Source organism: Neovison vison, chromosome 1, assembly GCF_020171115.1.
Source record: "Neovison vison isolate M4711 chromosome 1, ASM_NN_V1, whole genome shotgun sequence".
Taxonomy (NCBI): Eukaryota; Metazoa; Chordata; class Mammalia; order Carnivora; family Mustelidae; genus Neogale; species Neogale vison.
In genome coordinates this window covers 295,642,926-295,666,559 of record NC_058091.1, presented here as the reverse complement: position 1 = coordinate 295,666,559, position 23,634 = coordinate 295,642,926, and the positions used below count along the sequence as shown (strand labels likewise).

At 34.9% G+C, this 23,634-nt stretch overlaps 1 long non-coding RNA gene across 1 annotated transcript in view; it reads left to right on the top strand.

The window, feature by feature from the left end:
* Positions 1-13,375: 13,375 nt before the first annotated feature.
* The window catches only part of LOC122895786, a 39,888-nt gene continuing 29,629 nt past the window's right edge, over positions 13,376-23,634 (top strand). The window contains exon 1 of the long non-coding RNA XR_006382270.1: positions 13,376-13,434. This is a non-coding gene — a long non-coding RNA (uncharacterized LOC122895786). The remainder of the gene's footprint in view (positions 13,435-23,634) is intronic.

Below are 23,634 nucleotides of genomic sequence, written 5' to 3'. Positions count from 1 at the left end.
TATATAAAGATTTATTTATTTGATATTTATTTATTTATTGAGAATTATTTATTTATTTGTTTGTTTGTTATTTTAAACGCGTGCAAGTTACAGGGGTGCAGAGGAAGAGGGAAAGAAAAATTCAAGCAGACTCCCAGTGTGGGGCCCAAGGCAGGGCTCCATCCCTCCATGCTGAGATCACTATCTGAGCCAAAACCAAAAGTCAAATGCCAAATGGACTATGCAGCCCAGGTGCCCCTACATCTGAATTATATTGATTAAAATATCGGTGTTATTATAAACTTATAAAATGATGTAATAAGTAAGTAAAGTTCACATTTCAGCAATTATCAATTGGTAATATTAAAAAGTGCACAATTAAAGAAAGGTTTTGTTAAGGCATGCTATTTAAATTTCTGAGAAGCAGTATTGAATATATTTATGTCATTTCGGAATAGAATAGATTGCTTGGGTCCAAGAACAGCTATGTGGATTAGAAACAAGTTCACCAATTAGACCAGGGTATTAAACTTCTGAGTTTAACTCTTTTTGGTTTAACTCTTTTGAATATTTTTATAAACATCCAGAGACCAGCAGCAGCAGCAGCAGCAGCAGCAGCATATGGGAACTTCTTAGAAATGCAGATTCTTGAGCCCCTATTGAATCTGAAATTCTGAGGGCAGGTAAGTTAATCTGTCATAAGAAGCTTTTGAAGTGATTCTGATGCAGTCTAGAGTTTGGCAATCCCAGGTTTACAGAATGGAAATTCAGTAAGGACTTAGGGTTGTTGAACGATACATAGAAGAATAAATTCAAATCTTATACTTAGTAACAAAACAGCAGTAACAACAGAAGTTGTACGTCTATAGAATTATGCCAATGAGACTTAGAAGCAAATATGGAAAACAATGCTTAAACAATGCTAAGAAGCTTAAGATCCTTGCTTGTATAACAATTGTTTTAAAGGCTGTATGTTGAAGAATGTAGGGCTTTTCCAATTGAACAGCTGATAAAGCAAATGTGCCAAGCTCAGAGCAGAATGCTCTTCTAAGAAGTCTGGGAAATTTTTTCAGCTATTACTGAAGTATTTAAAAATGTTAGTCATCCTCCTAACTATGCAATAAATATGCTACAGAAAAATATAAAGCTGTTGAAAAACTCTTTGATTTTTTTCATGGCTTATATTTATAGTGTAAGTGACTTCTAATTTACCTGTGAATCCATAATACTCAAGTGATAATTAGTGCACGAACTTAGTAAGATATTTATTCTTGCACCAAAATAAGGGACTACTAATATCAACAAACATTGTAATAGATGAAAAAAATAAAACAAACTCTGATAGTCTTGTTATTAATTCATAAATGGAAATAAAAGCTACCCTATTCTACATGGAGAAAGCATTTCTTTCAGTATATTTTTCATTTTAACTAGCATATACCAGTGGAAGTTAGTTCATATTTATGCTTTTATAATATATTTTAAAATGAATATTTTCTCAATTATTTTGTATTCAAGTATTTATTTCTTTTCTTGGTGGAATAAATATAGCAATGTGTCTTAGATACTAATTTGAGAAGCAATGCATTTTAGTTCTATGCCAGGACATACATAACTCATAAAATATCCTGATATATTTCTCTTATCTTTTTAAGATTTATTTATTTTAAAGAGAGAGTGGATGCGCAAACAAGGGGGGAGAGAGAGGGATGGAGAGGGACAGAGGCAGAGAACCAGATTCCCAGCTGAGCACAAAGTTCAATGTGGGTCTTAGGGTCTCAGGTTCCTGAGATCATGACTTGAGCTGAAACCAAGTCTGAGGCTTCACTGACTGAGATACCCAGGTGCCCCTGATATACTTCTGATGAGTTATGTGTGCTAACCAATCTATAATCCTGTTAATATATTTCTTTCTAAATAAAACATTTTGTTGACAGCATTATACTTACCTTTGCAATACATTTGGTAACAATTTTTTTTAACCAATTTAAGAGACTGAAGAATAACTATCTTAGAAAATGTGCTGGTTGTCTATTAATTGGGCATATTTTAGAGTAGGTTAACACAATTGTAAATCTTTTGTCATGGACCATTTTTTTTTCTTGTGTTGCATCATTTAAAAACCAGAATCCTGTGGGCATGTTCATTCAACTAAGACTTTGATTTTTCTTTGAGTATGTCCATATTGCTGAATGCAACACCATAACACTGAATCTACATCTCATGCTCAGTTTCCCCTAAGTATTAACACTTTCTGCTTGCTGTCAATGTTGCATGAATATTTTGGACAAAACCAAAGTCACTGGAAACACATCAGAGAGTTTAAAATCCATTTTCACTGTGGTATTTTCTAGTTCTTCTCTTAGACAATATAATCTGCATGGCCTTAGAGATTGAAACACCATTTGATGAAGAATTTCTAGTTTCCTTCATGTACATACATTTTCTTAGGAATTTTATTGTGCTACTTGAGCTCATGAAGACCACTGGGAAGAAAAAGGTTCTGATCATCTGATCATCATTAGTGCCAGATTATTAAATCTCATGGAAATGGCAAAGAATAGAAAATTTGAGGTTGTATGGTTCTGATTCAGGGAGATTATGTCCCCAGTTGATACACAATACTCATCTCATGCTTAACTTATCTTCCCAAAAGTAGATATACTTTGTTCCTTACTCTGGTTCTGCCTTCATGAAATCTTCATCACTGTCTTTGATATTACTGCTTGTGATATTACTGCTTATGTTCAGTCTTTTTGAACAGAGTAATTTTATCTACTCTTAAAGTGGTTACTATTTGCTCTTGACTGTTTTTGCTTTGCAACTACTGCTTAATATCTTCTGTCGGTACTTTTCTGTGTTTGTGTGCTTTTGTGCAGTCTGACCTCTACATTACGCTTTGTCTAACATATACTCAGACTCTTGGAAAAAGATTGTCAGTCAGTACTTTGAAAACCAATGTGGAGCTTACCTTTTGTTCCGAGCCTCATGCCGGTGTATCTCAAACTATGTCTAAGAGAAATTAGATAAGGGTGCACTGTGCGCTTAGATTGCCGTGAAGAACATATTTAACTTAAGATATAATTTCCAAACTATAATGTAGGATTTTAATAAGTAACAAGAAATCAAAGATACACCACCAAAATAAAATGTAGGGGTTAGGGAAATATGAAGGAGGAAATTATATTGATTAAATATCATCATTTTCCTGCCCCTGAGTCTACCATGCTACCAGAATTAATGTCTCATCCACAAGGCAAAATCTCTATCATCATAATAATAATAATAAAAAGATCTTAACAATAAATAAACGCGTTGGAGAAGTTGGTATGTAGGCCTTCTCCCTGGCTTTAGTTGTATTCAAACACATCAACATACACAAGCATAGTACTCAGGATGATGCTTTTAACTTGAGTATTTATTTTGAAAATCCAATAAAAGTGACAATCATGTAAAGGATTGAGGGAGATAGAGCCTAACAATTTTTCATTTTCACCGGGCATGCAGAATTAACAAAAATGTTCTGGCAGTGTTTGTGAAATATTCTGGATGATTTTAGGATTTTAATGAACCATGATTCCCTGCTGCTTCAACCCCTCCTGTATCAAATCATGATTAGTGTGTGTCAAGATACATTTATTTCTATGTCTGCCAAGAGCATCTAACTGTAGAAACAGTGTCATGTCATGAAAAGAGCATGTGTTTGGATTTGAAATGAGCTGGATTTGAATTCTTACACTAGCAGGCTGTCCAATCTTTTCTCTCAAGTAAACCCATTTCGTCCTTGGTTGCCAGATTTTATCAGAGATTATTCCTCTCTTGCTATTCAGTGTCTCTTAAAAATGAGGCTTGGAAACATGCTTGTAGCATTTCTTCTGCCTGTTTCATATGAACTTTCAGTACCTCAACATCTCCAACAAGTACTTCAGCATTCACTTGAGATTAATAATGCCTACCTTGTCTACCTCTGAGGATTGTTGAAAGAAAACAAATGAGTCTCACTGGAGAAAAGTGAGTGCCTCCAGGACATGTAATAGTGATTCAAACACTCAGACCAAAAGCTTGGAAGAGAATCAGCCAGGCAGAACGTAGAAAGACAGAAAATCAGCAATAAAAAAAACAGACCAAAAAAAAAAAAAAAAAGAATGGATGATTTTGAATGTGATATGTCCTGAATTTTTTCTCCCCTAATATTAGTCAAAAACATAAAGAGTATATCTCTCAGTTATAAATGAAAACACTCAGGAAGAACAAAAGTAGAAAAAGTTGAAGAAATCACTCAAGGCAGATAAAGAGAAAATATCAGCTGCATGTCAAAAAGTTATGTGCTAAATTATTTTCAAGAAATCGTAAAGAGTACATCTATATAGTTATTCTGATTTTAGAAAGTTCAGGAACATAGAGAGGAAATGGACAGAACAAATCATAAGGAGAGAAGAACCAAAATTTCCAGAATGATTTCACTCATATCTAGGTCAAACAAACAAACAAAAAACCAAAAAACAAAATGGATATACAAAGAGTGAAAAAGTTACATATAATTTAAAACATGCATTGTTATATATTTATAATTTTCATGTAAAACCCTGGCAGATTTAGGATTTACACTGAAGAACAGCTATTACAACAGTATCATATACATAGAATTTGATAAGAATAATATAGTTCCTTTGAAAAAATACCCAAAGTTAAAGTATTAATTTATTTCATCTCTAATAAGCATTGCAAATATATATAAAGATAGCATAATTCCTGACGTATTAGTCAGTGTCATAACTGAGTAAATTATATGTAAAGAAATATTCTATGAGAGAAAAAATGGATAGATGACAAACATTTCTGAGTCTTAATATAACTACTGTTAATGTAGTTACTTAATGTAACTACTATATCAATCCACAATGGAAGGAAAGTAAAATATGGATAGAATTCTTTTAAATGGAAGCATTAGGCTGTTATCTACAATTAATATCAGATTAGACATACTTTGGGTTTTCTACACAGTAACCCCTCTTCTAGCTACTGGCCTATTTTACATCAGATCACTAGGTTCTTTTTAGAGCTGCATTGTTTTATGTGTCTCAATTCCCATGGGCATACTTGATTGAAACAGGGATGCTGTCAGTTATAATGTGAATTGGTGAGTCCATATCTAAGGTATTCGATATTGTGACTAAAAAAAGCTCAATTTAATCTCATATAGCTAATATTGTAAAGTTTTTTTTTTTTTTTAAGTTGGAAGTTTTGAATAGAGAAAATGTCAAGAAGTCAACAGAGAGAAGAGGAAAAGAAAGTCAGATATTCTAATTGGTATTTGAATCTCTCATCTCACCTGGCCTTTTTTTTTTTAAACTCGTTTTTTTTTTATTATGTTCATTTAGCCAGCATATAGTACATCATTAGTTTTTGATATAGTATTCAACAATTCAGCTGTTTTTAATGAATTTCTACATCTCTGTTATTTCTATTATTTAGTTGATCCTTGAGATAACCTTGTATCTCAAGATTTTGGGGAGATTTCTGTTTTGTTGTTTTCCTTTTTTATGTTAGTACAGTTTTTGTTTGTTTATTTTGTCTTCCTAGCATTCATTCCGATTCCTGACATACAAGTATCTATTTGATTTTGGGAAAACTGGACTTTATTCACTGGACTTTATAAAATATATGACCGGTGCATGCTAAGCTGACCAATTAATTTCATATCCCTGCCAACAGTGGTTGGGATAGGGATAAGCTTCTTAAGCTGAGCCATTACTAATAGTGCTAATCCTCTCTACTGGGACTAGAATAATCCACAAGACACTATAATACTGGAGCAAAGGACTTCCTTTTCCATTTGGATAAAGATAAAGAAACATATATCCCTTATAGTTATCACGAGCTATCTTAGTATCTATGAGAGGAGCCAGCCTGAAGACGGAGTTGACACAATGGGAAGAAAGAGGGAAGTGGGAAAGGGGAAAGAGGTGGTCCTTGATGACATTGTTGAGTTGATAGATCAAGACTTATCTTTATTCTCCTTTGTGTTTTCTTTGTGTGTTTGTGTGTATGTGCACTTTCAAATTTTAGGACATTCAGTTGCCTTTACTTTTAGTCCAGTTTGTATGAGGCTTTCTATTACTTGTAAGAAAACAAATCCAGATGATCTATTTAGTCTCTGTTGGATTATACTCCTTTGCAACAAAACAACTTTCTAGACGTTGAGTACATATTTTGCACAAGTGGGTTGTGGTGTCACTTAGATCTAGCACTCTGGAGTAGGGAGAATTTGCAAAGCAGGACATAATGACAAGGAAATTGATGTTCAACGTAAGACCTCTTAAAACTTTTAAAAAATCTAGTATCATGTCACACACTTGTCTCCATATTGGGTCTCACATACCTTGGGTATTTCGTTTTTGAAGTGGAATTGGTAATAACTGAAACCATACATTATGAAATGTGGCAATACAAGAAAATCCCTGAAATTCATTGGAGATCTTAAGAAGCCAGTGTGAACAAATATTTCTTTGACAACTATTATGTGTCAGACTTAGTCTTTAGATGTATTTAAAAAGAGATAATTTTGGGGCATCTGGGTGGCTCAGTGGGTTAAAGCCTCTCCTTCGGCTCAGGTCATGATCTCAGGGTCCTGGGATCAAGTCCCGCATCGGGCTCTCTGCTTAGCAGGGAGCCTGTTTCCTTCTCTCTCTCTCTCTCTCTCTGCCTGCCTCTCTGCTTACTTCTGATCTCTCTCTCTGTCAAATAAATAAATAAAATATTTAAAAAAAATAAAAATAAAAAGAGATAATTTCTTCCATTCTCTTAAGAAGGTAGGCAAAATTATTACTATGATACAAATGAGGAGCCTATCAGCAAAGTCAAAGATAACTGATGTCTAACAAAACATGGATTAAGTATTTAAAGAAGGCTTGCAGATTAGATTCGCTTTATTTCATATAACACTTCATTAAATAAAATTGATTTGCACAAAGCAGTTTTCCAACTTCTTACCTGTTGGTGTTGGAACAATATAAAGTGTAAATAAACAGATCCCTTTGTTGTTATGCTCAGAAATAGAAGGGACAGATGTAAAAAGACCTAATTGAAGACATATAAATACCCCTCCCTTATTTTAGCTCTCCTGAAAACGCCATGCTAAGCATCATTTTGGAGTTGGGTGAAGCACAGGAGAACCTATAATTTAAATAATGGCTACTGAAAAAAATATGAAATTGCTAAATGATAATAACTTTTTCTGAGGTTGTCTTTATTATTTTATTTAATTTTATTTTATTGAGCCCTTATTGGAGACACAAAAACATTTGATGTTTAAAGTTTAGATGCCAGGGGCCATACTTTAATGTAAGTTAATAGCTGTATTTTAAATGGTGCTGGCATTAAATTTATTAAGAATTTAATCTCAAAATTGAATGCAACTGGCAATTATCCTGAGGGACAATTTACTTAGGGTTTAATCAATTTGGTCATTATCAGGTTACTTGCTGTAAATTTTTGGTTCATGACAGGATTAAAAAAAGAAGGCCTGCACAAATCTTCATGGAAAGGTCAGAAACTAAATAGATATTAGTCTTTAAACTGATGGGAAGTACTTTTTACACTGTGGTATGGAGTTACTGCCGCTGGTATGGGGTTGAGGTGATGAAGATGTTCTGGAATTAGGTAATGGTAATAGTTATATAACTTTAAATACACTAAAACCAAAAAATTGCACCCTTTAAAGTGATTTGGCATGTGTATTATATTTCAATAAAAATAAACAGGAAGCTTCCATAAGAATTGAATATAAGAAGTGTTTTCCTTTGCTTTCATTTAAAAATGCTTTTTCTTGGGGTCCATGGGTGGCTCAGTCTTTAAGCGTCTGCCTTCAGCCAGGTCATGATCCCGGGGGTCCTGGGGGGTGGAGCCCCACATCCGGAAGCTTGCTTCTCCCTCTCCCACTTCCCCTGCTTGTGTTCCCTCTCCTGCTGTGTCTCTCTTGACAAATAAATAAATAAAATATATAAAAAAAAAAAAACACAAAAAACACAAAGCTTCTTCTTGGGGTGCCTGGGTATCTCAGACGGTTCAGTACCTGCTTTAGGCTCAGGTCAGGATCCCCTTATTGGGCTCACTGCTCAGTGCACCTGCTCAGCAGGGAGTCCGCTTCTCCCTCTGCCTACGCCCCTCCCCCACTTGTGCATGCGCTCTCAAATAAAATCTTTTAAATAAATAAATAAGTAAATAAAAATGCTTTTTCTTTTGTTTTTTAAAAACATGAAATACTTGTATTTTCTAATGCTGCCTTACACAGTGCCACAAATGTAGTGTCTGAAAACAGAACACATTTATTTTCTCACAATCCTCTAAGTCAGAAGTGGAAGTCTTCTGCTTAGTGTTACACAAAACTGGAAACAAAGTGACCGCAAGGCTGAGTTTCTTGCTTGGAAGAAAAGAAAAAAAAAAAAAAGAATCTATATCCAGGTTTATTAAGGTTATAGCTGGGTTCAGTGACTTGTGGCTGCAGTACTGAGTTTTCTGTTTCCTTCCAGGTTGTCAGGTGGATCCTCCCTAAGCTGCTTAAGGCCACCTACATTCCTTCTCTCAAAGCCAGCAATATTGGAGTCCTCACACTTTGAATTGCCTCAATATCCTTTCCACTGAATCACTTAAGTCTCCAGTTAGAGAGTGTACTCTGCTTTTAAGGGCTGATATGATTACACTGACCTGACCAGATAAACCAGGACCATTTCCTTATTTTAAAATACCTAATCTTAATTAAATCTGGAAAATCCCTTTGGGTATCATATTCACAGGTACTAAGGTTCAGGGCATAAAGGTCTTTGGTTCTGAACTCATTCAGCATACCCCCAGAATTATAAATAATTTATAAAGAAATGGAAAAGTTGACTATCTCTTAGTTATTAATTTTAAATGTATCAGGAAAATTACACAAAAATGAATATGATATGCTTTATAGTATATACACATATTGTTTGACCATATTAATGGTGTTATGTAAATTTTATTATTTTTTAAAGATTTCATTTATTTATTTGACAGAGGGAGAGAGAGATCACAAGCAGGCAGAAAGGCAGGCAGAGAGAAAGGGTGAAGCAGGCTTCCCACTGAGCAAGGACTTCCCACCATGCGGGACTCGATTCCAGGACCCTGAGATCATGACTTGAGCAGAAGGCAGAGGCTTAACCCACTGAGCCACCCAGGCAGCCCTTATTTTTTTTTATTAAGATATTTTCTAGGAGATTTTTATTAAAGGACTCTGTTATATTTGTGGGATTATAAGTTATTCCATGTACTTTGAAGTTTTTGTGGATGAACAATCAAAAAATAACACATTCATTATTTTGTATAATTCAGCAGTATAAAATAACCACCTTTTCAAGTTTTCAATGTAAGTTTTGTTTAAACTATTTATATTTATTTTATGCTTGGTGTTTCTTAATATATTTCTTATTACTTAATTTTATATTTTCACCTATTTTTGTCAAAATTTCATATAGCATAGTCACTAAGAACGTGAATTCCGAAGGTATAAATACACAGATATGAATCTGAGCTCCACTGATAATTAGCAATGTGACCTTGACTACATGAATTTTTTGCATTAACCGTTTCCTCATCTTTAAAGAATGGATCAAATGTCACCTATTTCAGAGGGTAGTATAATTAAATAAGTTTATTACATGTAAAATAGCATTTTAAAAAGTCGTAATGCTGGGGTGCCAGAGTAGCTCAGTGGGTTAAGCCTCTGCCTTCGGCTCAGGTCATGATCTCAGGATCCTGGGATCGAGTCCTGCATCAGGCTCTCTGTTCGGCGGAGAGCCTGCTTCCCTCTTTCTCTGCCTGCCTCTCTGTCTACTTGTGATCTCTCTCTGTCAAATAAATAAATAAATAAATCTTTTAAAAAAAGAAGTTGTAATGCTTAAATGATTATCAGATGTTTGCCATATACACACTATAAAAATATACTTACTAACATTTCACTTACTTTTGAAGTTTTTATGTTTCTAGTAAATCTGAGTTCCTTTTTAATGTTGAGTTCAGCTCACTCACAATGATTGTATTTACTGATGTGTGTAGACATTCCCCACCTCTCTTTCTCTGTCAAAGTCTTTCAATCTCTCTTTCACCCCCAAGGAGGCAAACCTGTTGAGTCTATTTTCATCCCTAATTTTATTGGGTTAGTTGAGTTTCTTTGTTCGAATATTTTTTTTTCTTTACATGTTAAGAAATCATACATTATTTTGGGTTGCTTCAGAAAATAAGTACTGTCCACTGAATTTAGTATGTACTGTGTGAATATTTTATGTAACATAAATATATCCAGATGCTTCTTTCTAGTTTGGGTAGGTTAATGAAATGCAAGTCACCCAATTAGCTAAAGACTTTCTGATCCATCTCCTCGGCTCCACCCCATCTGGCACCGGTTAAGCAGGCAGTTTCCATGCAAGTCAATCTTCTCACGACCTTAACAGGGGAATTCTTTATTCATAGGCTGAGACTTAAAATTCATCTGATCTTTTAGAAGTACAAATCTCTAGGAAGGAAAATTCTTGTTTGAATGACTCTAATAAAAGAAATAAGCTTTTTCAGCAAGCGGACAGAAGTGGTTTAATATTCATTTCTCAGATATACTAAATAAAAGCTAGATTTACTTGTCTTGATCAATAACATGTGAAATTTTATATTTCATGTTGAATGCCTACTTAAAATGATGAAGGTATTGCCACTTAGAGGGCAGTTAAAAAGAGGGCTAGAAGATGATATATTTCAACACTAAAATTTTATTTTTATGTACCATAAATGCAAAATGACTTGCAAAGTGACCTCTTTGGTACTTCTTTAGAATTCAGTAGTTTAAATTTATAGTAATTTCAGATGCATTGAAAAATGAGCATATCATGTAGGCAAATATATTTATTTTTATTTGGTTCTGATATCTGGTTTTAACTATTTTTATGAATATATATATATATATTTCTGATTAGTTTATGGTTATAGGTCAATTTTGTCACTGTTTTTATAAGAAAATCATCTAAAGTTTCAGCATATGTTTCCATAACAGATAATACTGTATAAAGCCAATAACCCTAAAGATGAATAGAATTTGACTTTTCCTTGTTACCACACCATCAAGAAATCTGTTGCTCAGGTCAGACCTTAAAATAAATGTGGTAAATTTATATACTTTGTTTCCCAAACTATCTAGTTGATTCTGAGTTAGCTGAAGGCTTCTTAAGATATTTTATCAGAACTTAATAATTCTTGTGCCAGTGTTTCTAAACCAGAGTAATATATCAATCCATTTAAAAAAATATATTTTATTTATTTATTTTTGAGAGAGAGAGAGAGAGAGAATGAGCGTGAGTGGCAGAGGAACAGGGAGAAGCAGGCTCTGCTCTGAGCAAGGAGCTAAATGTAGGACTTGATTCTAGGACCCTGGGATCATGACTTGACTTAAGTCAGTCAGTTGCTTTACCAACTGAGTCATCCAGATGTCCTATCAATCCATTTTAAAAGAAAATAATTCTCATTGGCTCTGTGATTAGCTTAAATTACTTGCATTTCTAAGTATAAACTATGCTAATAGTTCCTACAAAACAAAAAAAAACGAGATTCAGCCACAAAGATACTACAAACCAAATGTAATTTCAATTAACATTAATTTCAAGTAAAGAAAAAAATCCGAGTATTTCTGAAATTAATTGCTTCTCTAATGTTCATATGATGTTGACTTATACAGAAAAGTTAAGTTTGACATATCTATACAAACTATGCCAGACAATGACTCACAAATTTCTAAGATTTTCCATCATGTTGTTCATAATTCATTAATTGATTCTACTCTGGTTACTTTCCCCATTAACTCAAGTAATGTAGTAGTAACACAACATGCAACTCAATTATAAATAAAGACAAATACGTCCACAATGGGTTAAGAGATTATGTCAGCCATTGATACGACGTTATTTTGTATTTTATTACAAATGAAAATATAAGATGAAAAACTTCCTACAACTCACAGATAATTCCATCTGAAGTTCTGTCTTGTGACAGCTGGTGATTGGTGGACTTAGTTTGAGACACACTGACCTACTCCGCATACCTATCAAACTTTGATGCAGATTTGAACCATGCCATTTCTTAGTTATGTTATAGTATGTAAATTACTTAACATTTTAAGCCTCTTGCCTTTCCTTCGCAAAATGTAGAAAATAGTAACTAAAGTTTTAATATCTAGGTGGGGTTACTATATATATTATATATATCTTTCCCACTCATGCCCCCTGGGACAGAGTGTAAATATATTAAAAAGACAGCACAAACTTGAGAGGCTATAATACTAAAGAAACTGGGACACACACAGACACATGTGTTTGTGTGCGTGCGACAATATACAGTAGCTATATGTATATAGTCCCTGGCACAATGTATATCATCTTGGGCACAATGCAAGCATTTAACAAATGGTAGGCACTATTACTGTTATTACCACATAAAAATGAATAACTGCATTGTTGATTAGATAAGTATTTCTCCAACAATATTAACTTGTAAAGCACAATAGACTTAAAATATTTTTTATTTTTTTATTACGCTTCCTTAAGAAGCGTAATTGCAGCCCTTCAAATGATCCAACAAGGGAGATATTTTATTCAGGGGTATATTTAGTTCCTTTTACATCACCCTGGAGCATTTGTGTCTCTTCTACATAGAGCTAGTTCAGTGGCTACATTAAATATATGCATTTGTGTGCTCTTTTTTCAAATGGTGTAATTTTTATATCAATAAGTGTTCGGTTTTTACTGTGGCAATAGGCAGCTATACTAAAGAGTGAAACTTCTTTCACTATTCTTGGCATTCTGAACTGGTCATTAATTATCTGTATGAATTAACATTTTTCTGTGCATCAAAAAATGTTAAGGCTTTCTTCACAGGACGGTTATCTCCATTTCAATTGCACATAATTTTTGGCTTCAGTTGCATAGTTACAGTACCATCAGGTGCCAAATTTACAAATAATGATGGTCAGTTTTTCTGGGAACTGTATTTTAATTGTTGTATCTCAATATAATCTGATTTACAGTGAGCGCTATGAAATGTGCATCTAATTGAACATCTCTATGGAATATTTAGATGTAACGCAAATGGATATAAGCTGATAACTTTTTATGCCTGCACTAAAATATTTTCAAGACTGAAAAGAAATTTGGAGATTAATCCTAAGCTTCCAACGGATATGCATTTATTTTGGAGCGATCAAACAATTAAAAAATCTAAGAAAATCTGTTGTATGTAATTGTGCACCAGCTTGTTCAGACAAAGTTTCCTACAGAAAATTTAGAAAATATGGAGGAAAATATATATTTTAAATCTGCTTAAAGGCATGAGAAGATTCAAAAGGCAGGAGGACCAGAAAGGCTGCAATCCCAGAGGAAAGCAAAGACTAGAAATGTGAGCCCAACATCTGATGTCTATATTCTTCTTGACAAAATTACTATATCTGCAAATGGAGGAGGAAAACTTGGAAAGTTGAGTTTCACAAAGCTAGAAGGACAAAAATTGAAGCCCAGAAGTTGCAGAATGGAAGGACCCTGATAAAATAAATAAGTTTTAATTGGCTTTGGAGGCAGTTAAGTAGGTGTGCATGGAACCAGCAACACAGACTCAAATTATGTCATGCCCTTACTGCATTAATGCAACTGGCTCCTAGCTTTATTGCTAAACACAAGTAAAATACATTCTCTTGTGAAATTGGCTTAAGTAACAAGATTTTGAAATGGTCCCATAAAATGATAAAAATATCTTAAAGAATAATTGGGTTTTATAAGATTTGACCCAAAACTTGGAGAAAAAACTACAAATATGTGTCTTGATAGGTCCAAGAAATTTTCTAAATATAGAAAACGAGAGCAGAGAGCTAGAAAAATACAAAATAAACAATGTAATGAGAATTTCCTAAATAAAGAGGAAAAATCACTAAATAAAATTAAAATGAAAACTCAGTATATTGGTTTAAGCACATCTGAACAGATACTTACTGAATTGGAAAATTTCAGGAGAAAAGACCTATTGTGAGTCATAAAAAGACAGAAGTTTGGCAATTAGAGCAACGTGTATAAGAGACTTAGGAGTCAGAGAATGAGACAACAGGATAGTGACAGGCTATATAAGGAGAATATAATATCACACTTTTGGAAAGAGGAGGAAAGCAGAATTTTCCAGATTTGGTTATTTAACAATGATTTTATTTGTATTAATACAATTAGCTCTTTATTTCTAAACAGATACTCCTTTCTTAAAGTTTAGATGTGTTCTAATGCAAATATTCCATTATCTAATGAAAATATTCCATTAAACAAAAATCATAAAAATTTGCATTAAAACACATCCACATATGGCTCTGTGGTTTATTATGTTCTCTTTCTCCTCTTTCTTTGTTTTATATACATACATAGACACACACACATACACACACTAGCATAACTGGGCAAAACACATGTATATTTAGATACATGAGTTTGAGGTGGTTCATTGTTAAATTTAAATTTAACTTTAAACTTAAAATTTAATGAGTTATAATGATAGATCATTACAGTAGCACCTTATGTTACTGTAACACACATAAATCTTCTTTCATGAACGTTTAAAATTTGGAACTCAGGATACCTGCTTACAACTTTCAAATTTGATCTTAAAAAGAAAAAAATACATTTTTTTTCATTAGCACCAATTTATTCCCACCCTAGGGCCCACTTTGATTCGCTCTAAAGAGCCAACCAATCAGAGCAACATTTTTTTGTTGAAACTATAGAGTTGATGTTTAAAATATTAATGACATTTTTAGGAGAATTCTTGCTGCTTTGGTAGAGGGAGAGGATATTTGATGACGGGACCAGTCGACCCAGAACTATCAACAGTTCACAGTTTTCATTTGAAGGCTGAGGGGAAAAAAAAAAATTAAAAAAAAAATATATATATTTTACTAGTCCTTACCAAATCAGAATTAGTTATACTTGGGGGGTTAAGTGGCATCCTGATGGATACCTGGTTGGGTCAATTTGTTGCAAGCGATAAGGGACCTTTATACGAAGCCTTCATTGGAAAAGAACCAGATCTGTTAAGTTGCATTACCTCTGTGCTTCTTGGAAAAAATACCGTGGGAAGGGTAGTGTGCAGACTGTTCATGATCAAGCTATTCATGATCAAGAGCTCCGCCTATCAGCCCCTCATTGTTTCTATATTTTTCCTTAGTAGTCTGAAATGAAAGTTGACTCATATATTTATAAATATTATTTACTTAAAATCCTTTATTCAAAACATTTTTGTAACCAGATGGGCTATATCCATAGCCATGTAGTTAGCCATTTTGGTTTTGAAAACATGAACGTGAACAGTGAATTTCTTTGCTGAAATACAAATTCTGGGCACAATCTAACACTCGATCTTTGGTGCCCTTGGACAAGATAGAGCTGGGCCTAAATTTCTTCATCTGTACTAAGAGAGGGTTCCTTCCAGCACTAAGATTTTATCACTGCGAGGTGAATCACGTGCTGCTTTCTGCCTTTTCAGCAACTTGTCTAATTTTTTTTTATTCACTAGTAATTCAGATGTTTGCTGTGATGAAAGTGAACATTTAATTCAACTTTGCCAGACACAAATTATAAAAAAAAGTAAGCCACTTAATAAAAAAATAAAGCAGCAAAATAGATTATCCTTTTGATGACTACTTGTATCACCTATAATTAGCTACATGACTGATAGTGTAATACGCACATAGTGCATTAACTCTGGGTAAACAAAGTTTACCGAAATCAGAATTTTGTTTTGTGATCTGACAGCTCCTACTGTGCTGAACAGAGGATGTTGCCTGGAGACGAATTACAACATTTGATGCTTTATATGGTCTATGATATTGTCTGAAATGAAGGAACATTATATACAAAGCTTATTATTGCCGTGATGGCTTCCTGCTTTCTGAATCAAATTAGGATTATAGCTGGAACCAAAACTAATAAAAGAAAACCTCTGTGTTTCCATAAAATAACTACTAATGTATACCCAATAGTAATGAAAATGAAAAAAAAAATTCCTAGTAAAACTTGTAAAATGTAAACTATCAATCAACAGAAATCCAATAATGTCTGAAAGTGACTACCTCTGAAAATGCAAAGGAAAAAGAAAAGCTACGAATCAGTCAGCTGTCAACTACTGTGATTTTGGATATCAGGTTTTGAGTCATACTCTTTTAACCACTGTATTTTTTTTTTTTTTTATTTATTTGAGAGAGAGAGACAGTGAGAGAGAGCATGAGCGAGGAGAAGGTCAGAGGGAGAAGCAGACTCCCCATGGAGCTGGGAGCCTGATGTGGGACTCGATCCCGGGACTCCAGGATCACGCCCTGAGCCGGAGCCAGTCGCCTAACCAACTGCGCCACCCAGGCGTCCCTAACCACTGTATTACACAAAATCTTAGACTAGTTTTGAATTTGAGAACATTTATTTTGATAAGTACCTCAAGTTGAAATATTTGATAAACCAGAGAATATTTAACAAATGTTTATTACTTATTAAATATCCCAGGAACACCAGAGGTTTGATGAAATTTAAACCTAGGAGGGAAGGAGAAAAATAACCAAATAAAGCAACAACAAGAATATTATAACAATTTCAGGAGCATTATAATTATATTTGACTGACTATAGAGGAAACACGATCAGTTTCTCCCCACTGAAGAAGATATCAGTGTGGGTTTTTCATATATGGCCTTTATTATGTTGAGGTACGTTCCCTCTAAACCTGCTTTGTTGAGAGTTTTCTCATGAATGGATGTTGTTCTTTGTCCAGTGCTTTTTATGTGTCTATTGAAATGACCAAATGTGGTTATTATCCTTTCTTTTATTAATGTAACATATCACCTTGATTGATTTGTGAATATTGAACAACCCTCCTAGACCGGGAATAAATCCCATTTGATCATGGTCAATGATATTTTTAATATATTGTTGGACTCAGTTTGCTAGTATTTTAGTGAGAATTCTTGCAGCCATATTCATCAGGGATATTGGCCTCTAGTTCTCTTTTTTACTGGAGACTATCTGACTTTGGTATCAGGGTGATCCTGGCTTCATAGACTTCATTCGAAAGTGCTCCTTCCTTTTCTTTTTTTGGAATAGTTTGAGAAGAATAAGGATTAAATCTTTTTAAACTGTTTAACTCTTTTTTAATCTAACTCTTCTTTAAGTTTTTGGTAGAATTTACCTGTGAAATCATCTGGTCCTGGACTTTTGTTTTTTGGGGAGTTTTTGATTACTGATTTAATTTCTATGCTAGTTATCAGTCTGTTCAATTTTTTAATTTCTTCTGTTTGAGTTTTGATAGTTTTAATCATTTGCATATGTTTAATAGTTCTAATAGCTTGTATGTTTCTCAGAATTTGTCCATTTCTTCCAACTGTCCAATTTTTGGTATATATATTTCATTATATTCTCATAATTGTTTGTATTCCGTGGTGTTGGTTATTATTTCTCCCCTCTCCTTTGTGATTTATTCATTTGGTTCCTCTCTCTTTTCTTTTTGATAAGTTTGGCTAGAGATTTATCAATTTTTTAAAAAATTTTCTCAAAGAACCAGTTCCTGGTTTCATCGATCTGTTCTATTGTCTTTTTAGTTTCTATATAATTTATTTCTGCTCTAATATTTATTACTTCCTTCCTTCTGCTGGCTTTCAGCTTCATCTGTTGTGCTTTTTTAGTCAGTTCAGATGTAAGGTTAAGTTGTTTATGTGAGGTTTTTCTTGTTTGTTTTGAGAGAGAGAGACAGAGTAACCAAGTGGGAAGGAGCGAAGGGAGAGGGAGAGGGAATCTTAAGCATGCTCTACATCCAGAACAAAGCCTGACATGGGGCTTGATCTCATGACCCAGAAGAGATCATTAACTACACCCAAATCAAGAGTTGGTCACTTAAGTGACTGAACAATCCAGGCACTCCTTCTTGTTTCTTGAGGTAGGCCTACTACTCTCACCATTATTTAACATCTCCTGGAAGTCCTGTCACAGCAATCAGACAACAAAAAAGAAATAAAAGTCATCCAAATTGGCAGGGCACCTGGGTGGCTCAGTGGGTTAATGCCTCTGCCTTCAGCTCGGGTCATGATCTCGGGGTCCTGGGATCGAGCCCAACATCGGGTTCTCTGCTCAGTGGGGAGCCTGCTTCCTCCCTCTCTCTCTGCCTCTCTGCCTACTTGGATCTCTGTCTGTCAAATAAATAAATAAAATCTTTAAAAAAAAAAAAAGTCATCCAAATTGGCAAAGAAGTAAAACTTCCATTATTTGCAGTCGACATGATACTCTATATCAAAAACTTGAAAGACTCTACCAAAAATTGCTAGAACAGATAAGCAAATTCAGTAAAATCTCAGGATACAAAATCAATGTACAGAAATCTATTGATTTCTATACACCAGTAGTGAAGCAGCAGAAAAGAGAAGTTAAGGAATCGATTCTCTGTACAACTGCACCCAAACCAATAAGATACTTAGGAATAAAACTGACAAAAGACCTGTACTTTGAAAGCTATAAAACACTTATGAAAGATATTGATGACACAAAAAATGGAAAAACATTCCATGCTCATGGGTTGGAAGAACAAATATTGTTAAAACATCTGCACTACCCAAAGCAATCTACACATTTATACAGTCCCTATCAAAATGTCAACAGCATTTTTCACAGAGCTAGAACAATCCACCCTAAAATTTGTGTGGAATCACAAAAGGCCACAAATAGCCAAAGCGACCTTGAAAAAGAAAAACAAAGCTGGAGGCATCACAATTCCAAGTTATATTACAAAGCTGTCATGGTGAAAACAGTCTAGTATTGGCACAAAAAGAGATTCATAAATAAATAGAACAGAATAGAAAACCCAGAAATGGACCCACAGCTCTATGGCCAATATTTGACAAAGCAAGAAAGAGAGTCTCTTCAACAAATGGTGCTAGGAAGACGGGACAGTAACATGCAAAAGTATGAAACTGGACCACCTTCATACATCATACACTGACATAAATCCAAATGGATTAGATACCTAAATGAGAACACACACAGTCTCTCTCAAATAAATAAATAAATCGTTGGGCGTGGGGGGAAGGGACTGCACTTGCTGCAAAAAGCACCAAGTGTTGTATTGAAGAGTTGAGTCACTATGTTGTATATCTGAAATTAATATTATACTGAATGTCAACTGAAGTTTAAATAAAAGCAAAAAACATATTTGAATTTCCAATTTTTAGATTTCACTTTTCATCTTAAATATTAAATATGAGTTACCTTGAAAGTTTGGCACTTGTCTGCTTTCCCTGCCTACTCGTGCTTTACAGGTCAAGAACAGTTTCTGAGAGTTTTCTGCCATAGGGGTGGTAGAATCTCCAAAAATAAAACAAAAGATGAAACTATGTATAAAAGAATAGCCTATAAAAGAAAAGAAACTATTAATCATGAGTTTGATTCATACATAATTGTGTATAAAAAATGTAAATAATAATTCAGGGATAGTATGAGAAGACTTAAAATGTTCTTTAAAGACTTAAAATGTTCTTAAATGTTCTTGAAAAAGATCCTAATGTGTTCTAATCTGAGATAGCAATGTATTTATTATTTCAACAAAATTTTATTAGCACCTATTATGAACAAAAGCTTAAAAGCATTGTTTGAGGGCTTAAGTGGCCTGAAAGAGTTAATACATCAGTTATTTTGGGGATATAAATAATTTAATAATAATTTTAGACAAACTGGTATACTAGAGTTGAAATAGTGTAGTCACTATTAAAAATATGGGTGCCACATAATCATATTGGGGAAAATGAGTCAAGCATAGTTTTTTGTCCACAGTTCTAGGTAACAGGATAGTAAAGAATACCAGGTACTATTTTCTATCAAGTGCATGGCTGGACCACTTATTTATGGGTCCAGTGGGATTGTAGCAGATATTATTGATGCAAGGTTATGTATCACTTCATTCCATCTCTTGGTCCATGTGCAGGTGTGTTATGCATATTGCAGAAGAGAGGCAGCACAGGTTCATCACTGTCCTTCTTTATTTTCCAGAGTAGCTGGTGGTGGGCAAGTGGGAGTTGGAAGGTTGGGGAAGTCATTCTCCAGGGGCAACCCTCAGGCAATGGGAAAGAAGCATCCCTGGATAAACCTCCCAATCTCCTTACCTTATAATGAGAATATTTTAAAGTGCGTCCCACATAGTTTCCAGAATGTTCCCAAGCAGATTATATCCAAGTTACTTACAACAGTAATCCATTTATTGACACACTTTATTGGATTAGCTCCCCTCACTTTTTCATCCTCTCTCCCACTTTTGCTCTTCCTGAGATCACCTCTAAACAAACTACCTACACACAAGTCTTTGTCTTATGATCTGCTTTTGGGAGAACACAACCAAGAGAGTATAGCAAAGAGAGTTTGTATACCAAAGAAGAAGGTTTTTTTAAATTTTGTTTTGTTTTTTGTCAATGCAATTAAAAGAGAGAGGGGAATAATTGGAAGCCACATTATGTAACAAACTAGACTAGAAATATGGTTAGTTTTTTTTTTTTTTTTTGCACTAATCTGCTATGCAATTTTTTCAAGCCATTTAAAGGTTTTGATAATATATGCCTTAAACTTAAAAAATAGTACAGGAGTAAAGATATTAGGAATAGATGACTTTTAAAATTACTCACAGTTCAAACAATATATACACTTGAAACCCTTTTATCTGATATCATTATGGCACATAATGGGTAAGTTAATGGAAAAGCTTGTTTAAAATGATGATGCCTGAAAGTGACAGATTTCCAATTTATATACTATATTTTAAATCATACGCATGTATATTAAGTTAAAAATATTTAGTGTTGCAAAGAACTTCTCAGTGTGGGTTGGTTTATTTTTTTCTTTCATAAATCACACCCACGATGCAGTCTTTTGGGGTTAAAGTGGGAAGAGAATTTAAAGACAGTTGATTCAGGTGCTAATTATTGCTATAAAGGCAATCAAATCACAGTATATAAATGTATCAAATAAACATGTTAAACACCTTAAAGAAGATGTTGTTGAAGCAATTTCACTACAGAATCACTTCCAAGATTTTTATATTTCCTCCAATATTTTATACGCCTTCCAATAGCAATAGTATATCTTCAATAACTAATTGAAAAACATTTTTGTGGCTATTTGCTTCTATCAGTCCTTTGTACGTAATTACAATAAAAAACTTATTTTACATACATTACATTCATTTTTCATTATTTTACACACTCTGGTGATATAATAGGTGAGTGAAATTAAATAACAAATACAACTAGAAAAACACATACCCCTCAATACTGACTCTTTTTTTTTTCCAATTTATTTATTTTCAGAAAAACAGTATTCATTATTTTTTCACCACACCCAGTGCTCCATGCAAGCTGTGCCCTCTATAATACCCACCACCTGGTACCCCAACCTCCCACCCCCCCCGCCACTTCAAACCCCTCAGATTGTTTTTCAGAGTCCATAGTCTCTCATGGTTCATCTCCCCTTCCAATTTACCCAAAAGCACATACCCTCCCCAATGTCCATAACCCTACCCCCCTTCTCCCAACCCCCCTCCCCCCAGCAACCCACAGTTTGTTTCGTGAGATTAAGAGTCACTTATGGTTTGTCTCCCTCCCTATCCCATCTTGTTTCATGGATTCTTCTCCTACCCACTTAAGCCCCCATGTTGCATCACCACTTCCTCATATCAGGGAGATCATATGATATTTGTCTTTCTCCGCTTGACTTATTTCGCTAAGCATGATATGCTCTAATTCCATCCATGTTGTCGCAAATGGCAAGATTTCGTTTCTTTTGATGGCTGCATAGTATTCCATTGTGTATATATACCACATCTTCTTGATCCATTCATCTGTTGATGGACATCTAGGTTCTTTCCATAGTTTGGCTATTGTGGACATTGCTGCTATAAACATTCGGGTGCACGTGCCCCTTTGGATCACTACGTTTGTATCTTTAGGGTAAATTCCCAGTAGTGCAATTGCTGGGTCATAGGGCAGTTCTATTTTCAACATTTTGAGGAACCTCCATGCTGTTTTCCAGAGCGGTTGCACCAGCTTGCATTCCCACCAACAGTGTAGGAGGGTTCCCCTTTCTCCGCATCCTCGCCAGCATCTGTCATTTCCTGACTTGTTGATTTTAGCCATTCTGACTGGTGTGAGGTGATATCTCATTGTGGTTTTGATTTGTATTTCCCTGATGCCGAGGGATATGGAGCACTTTTTCATGTGTCTGTTGGCCATCTGGATGTCTTCTTTGCAGAAACGTCTGTTCATGTCCTCTGCCCATTTCTTGATTGGATTATTTGTTCTTTGGGTGTTGAGTTTGTTAAGTTCTTTATAGATTTTGGTCACTAGTCCTTTATCTGATATGTCGTTTGCAAATATCTTCTCCCATTCTGTCAGTTGTCTTTTGGTTTTGTTAACTGTTTCCTTTGCTGTGCAAAAGCTTTTGATTTTGATGAAATCCCAAAAGTTCATTTTTGCCTTTGCTTCCCTTGCCTTTGGCGATGTTCCTAGGAAGATGTTGCTGCGGCTGAGGTCGAAGAGACCTCGAATAGCCAAAGGGATATTGAAAAACAAAGCCAAAGTTGGTGGCATCACAATTCCGGACTTCAAGCTTTATTACAAAGCTGTCATCATCAAGAGAGCGTGGTACTGGCACAAAAACAGACTCATAGACCAATGGAACAGAATAGAGAGCCCAGAAATAGACCCTCAACTCTATGGTCAACTAATCTTCGACAAAGCAGGAAAGAATGTCCAATGGAAAAAAGACAGCCTCTTCAATAAATGGTGTTGGGAAAATTGGACAGCCACGTGCAGAAAAATGAAATTGGACCATTTCCTTACACCACACACAAAAATAGATTCAAAATGGATTAAGGACCTCAATGTGAGAAAGGAATCCATCAAAATCCTTGAGGAGAACACAGGCAGCAACCTCTTCGACCTCAATACTGACTCTTGATGGATAAGCTAGTGGGCGGGTGACTGACTGCCTGAACAGTCAGTAATCCCTGGACCTGCACAGACGAACAAAAGATGACTCCAAACTTTGCTGTGAAAAAGAGGAGAAGGCAAGGGGGTCAATCCTCAGAGATGAAGACCCTCTGCCCTTCTTTGCTCCACTTTTATTGGTCCTTCAGGATAATCACGAATCCTTATCACTGTTTCTTATGCATGTGATGAGTGAAAAAGGGTTTTACTGGAATGAGGAGGATCTGTTTATGGGAAAGATAGGATATGCTAATCAGTGTGGTCAAGGAGTTCTGCTAACCATAGCTTAAGGGACAATACATACATCTCTTAGATGTTAAGAAGGCCTTGGGGAAGGCAACTCTCTGCGGCATTCCAAGTGGTCCTGCAGGCTTGGCATTCCAAAGACCTGAGCCCTTCTCCGAAACCTTCCCTACCCCCGGCGGCCTTTCTGTTACATATTAGCAAGCCAGATATTATGGCTGATTTCATGCTCTACAGTAACCCCCTACAGGTGACTTCAGGCATAGCCACTTCAATATGTTCTTTTGGCAGAACAATTTAATCCAAGTGAGTTACATGAGGGTT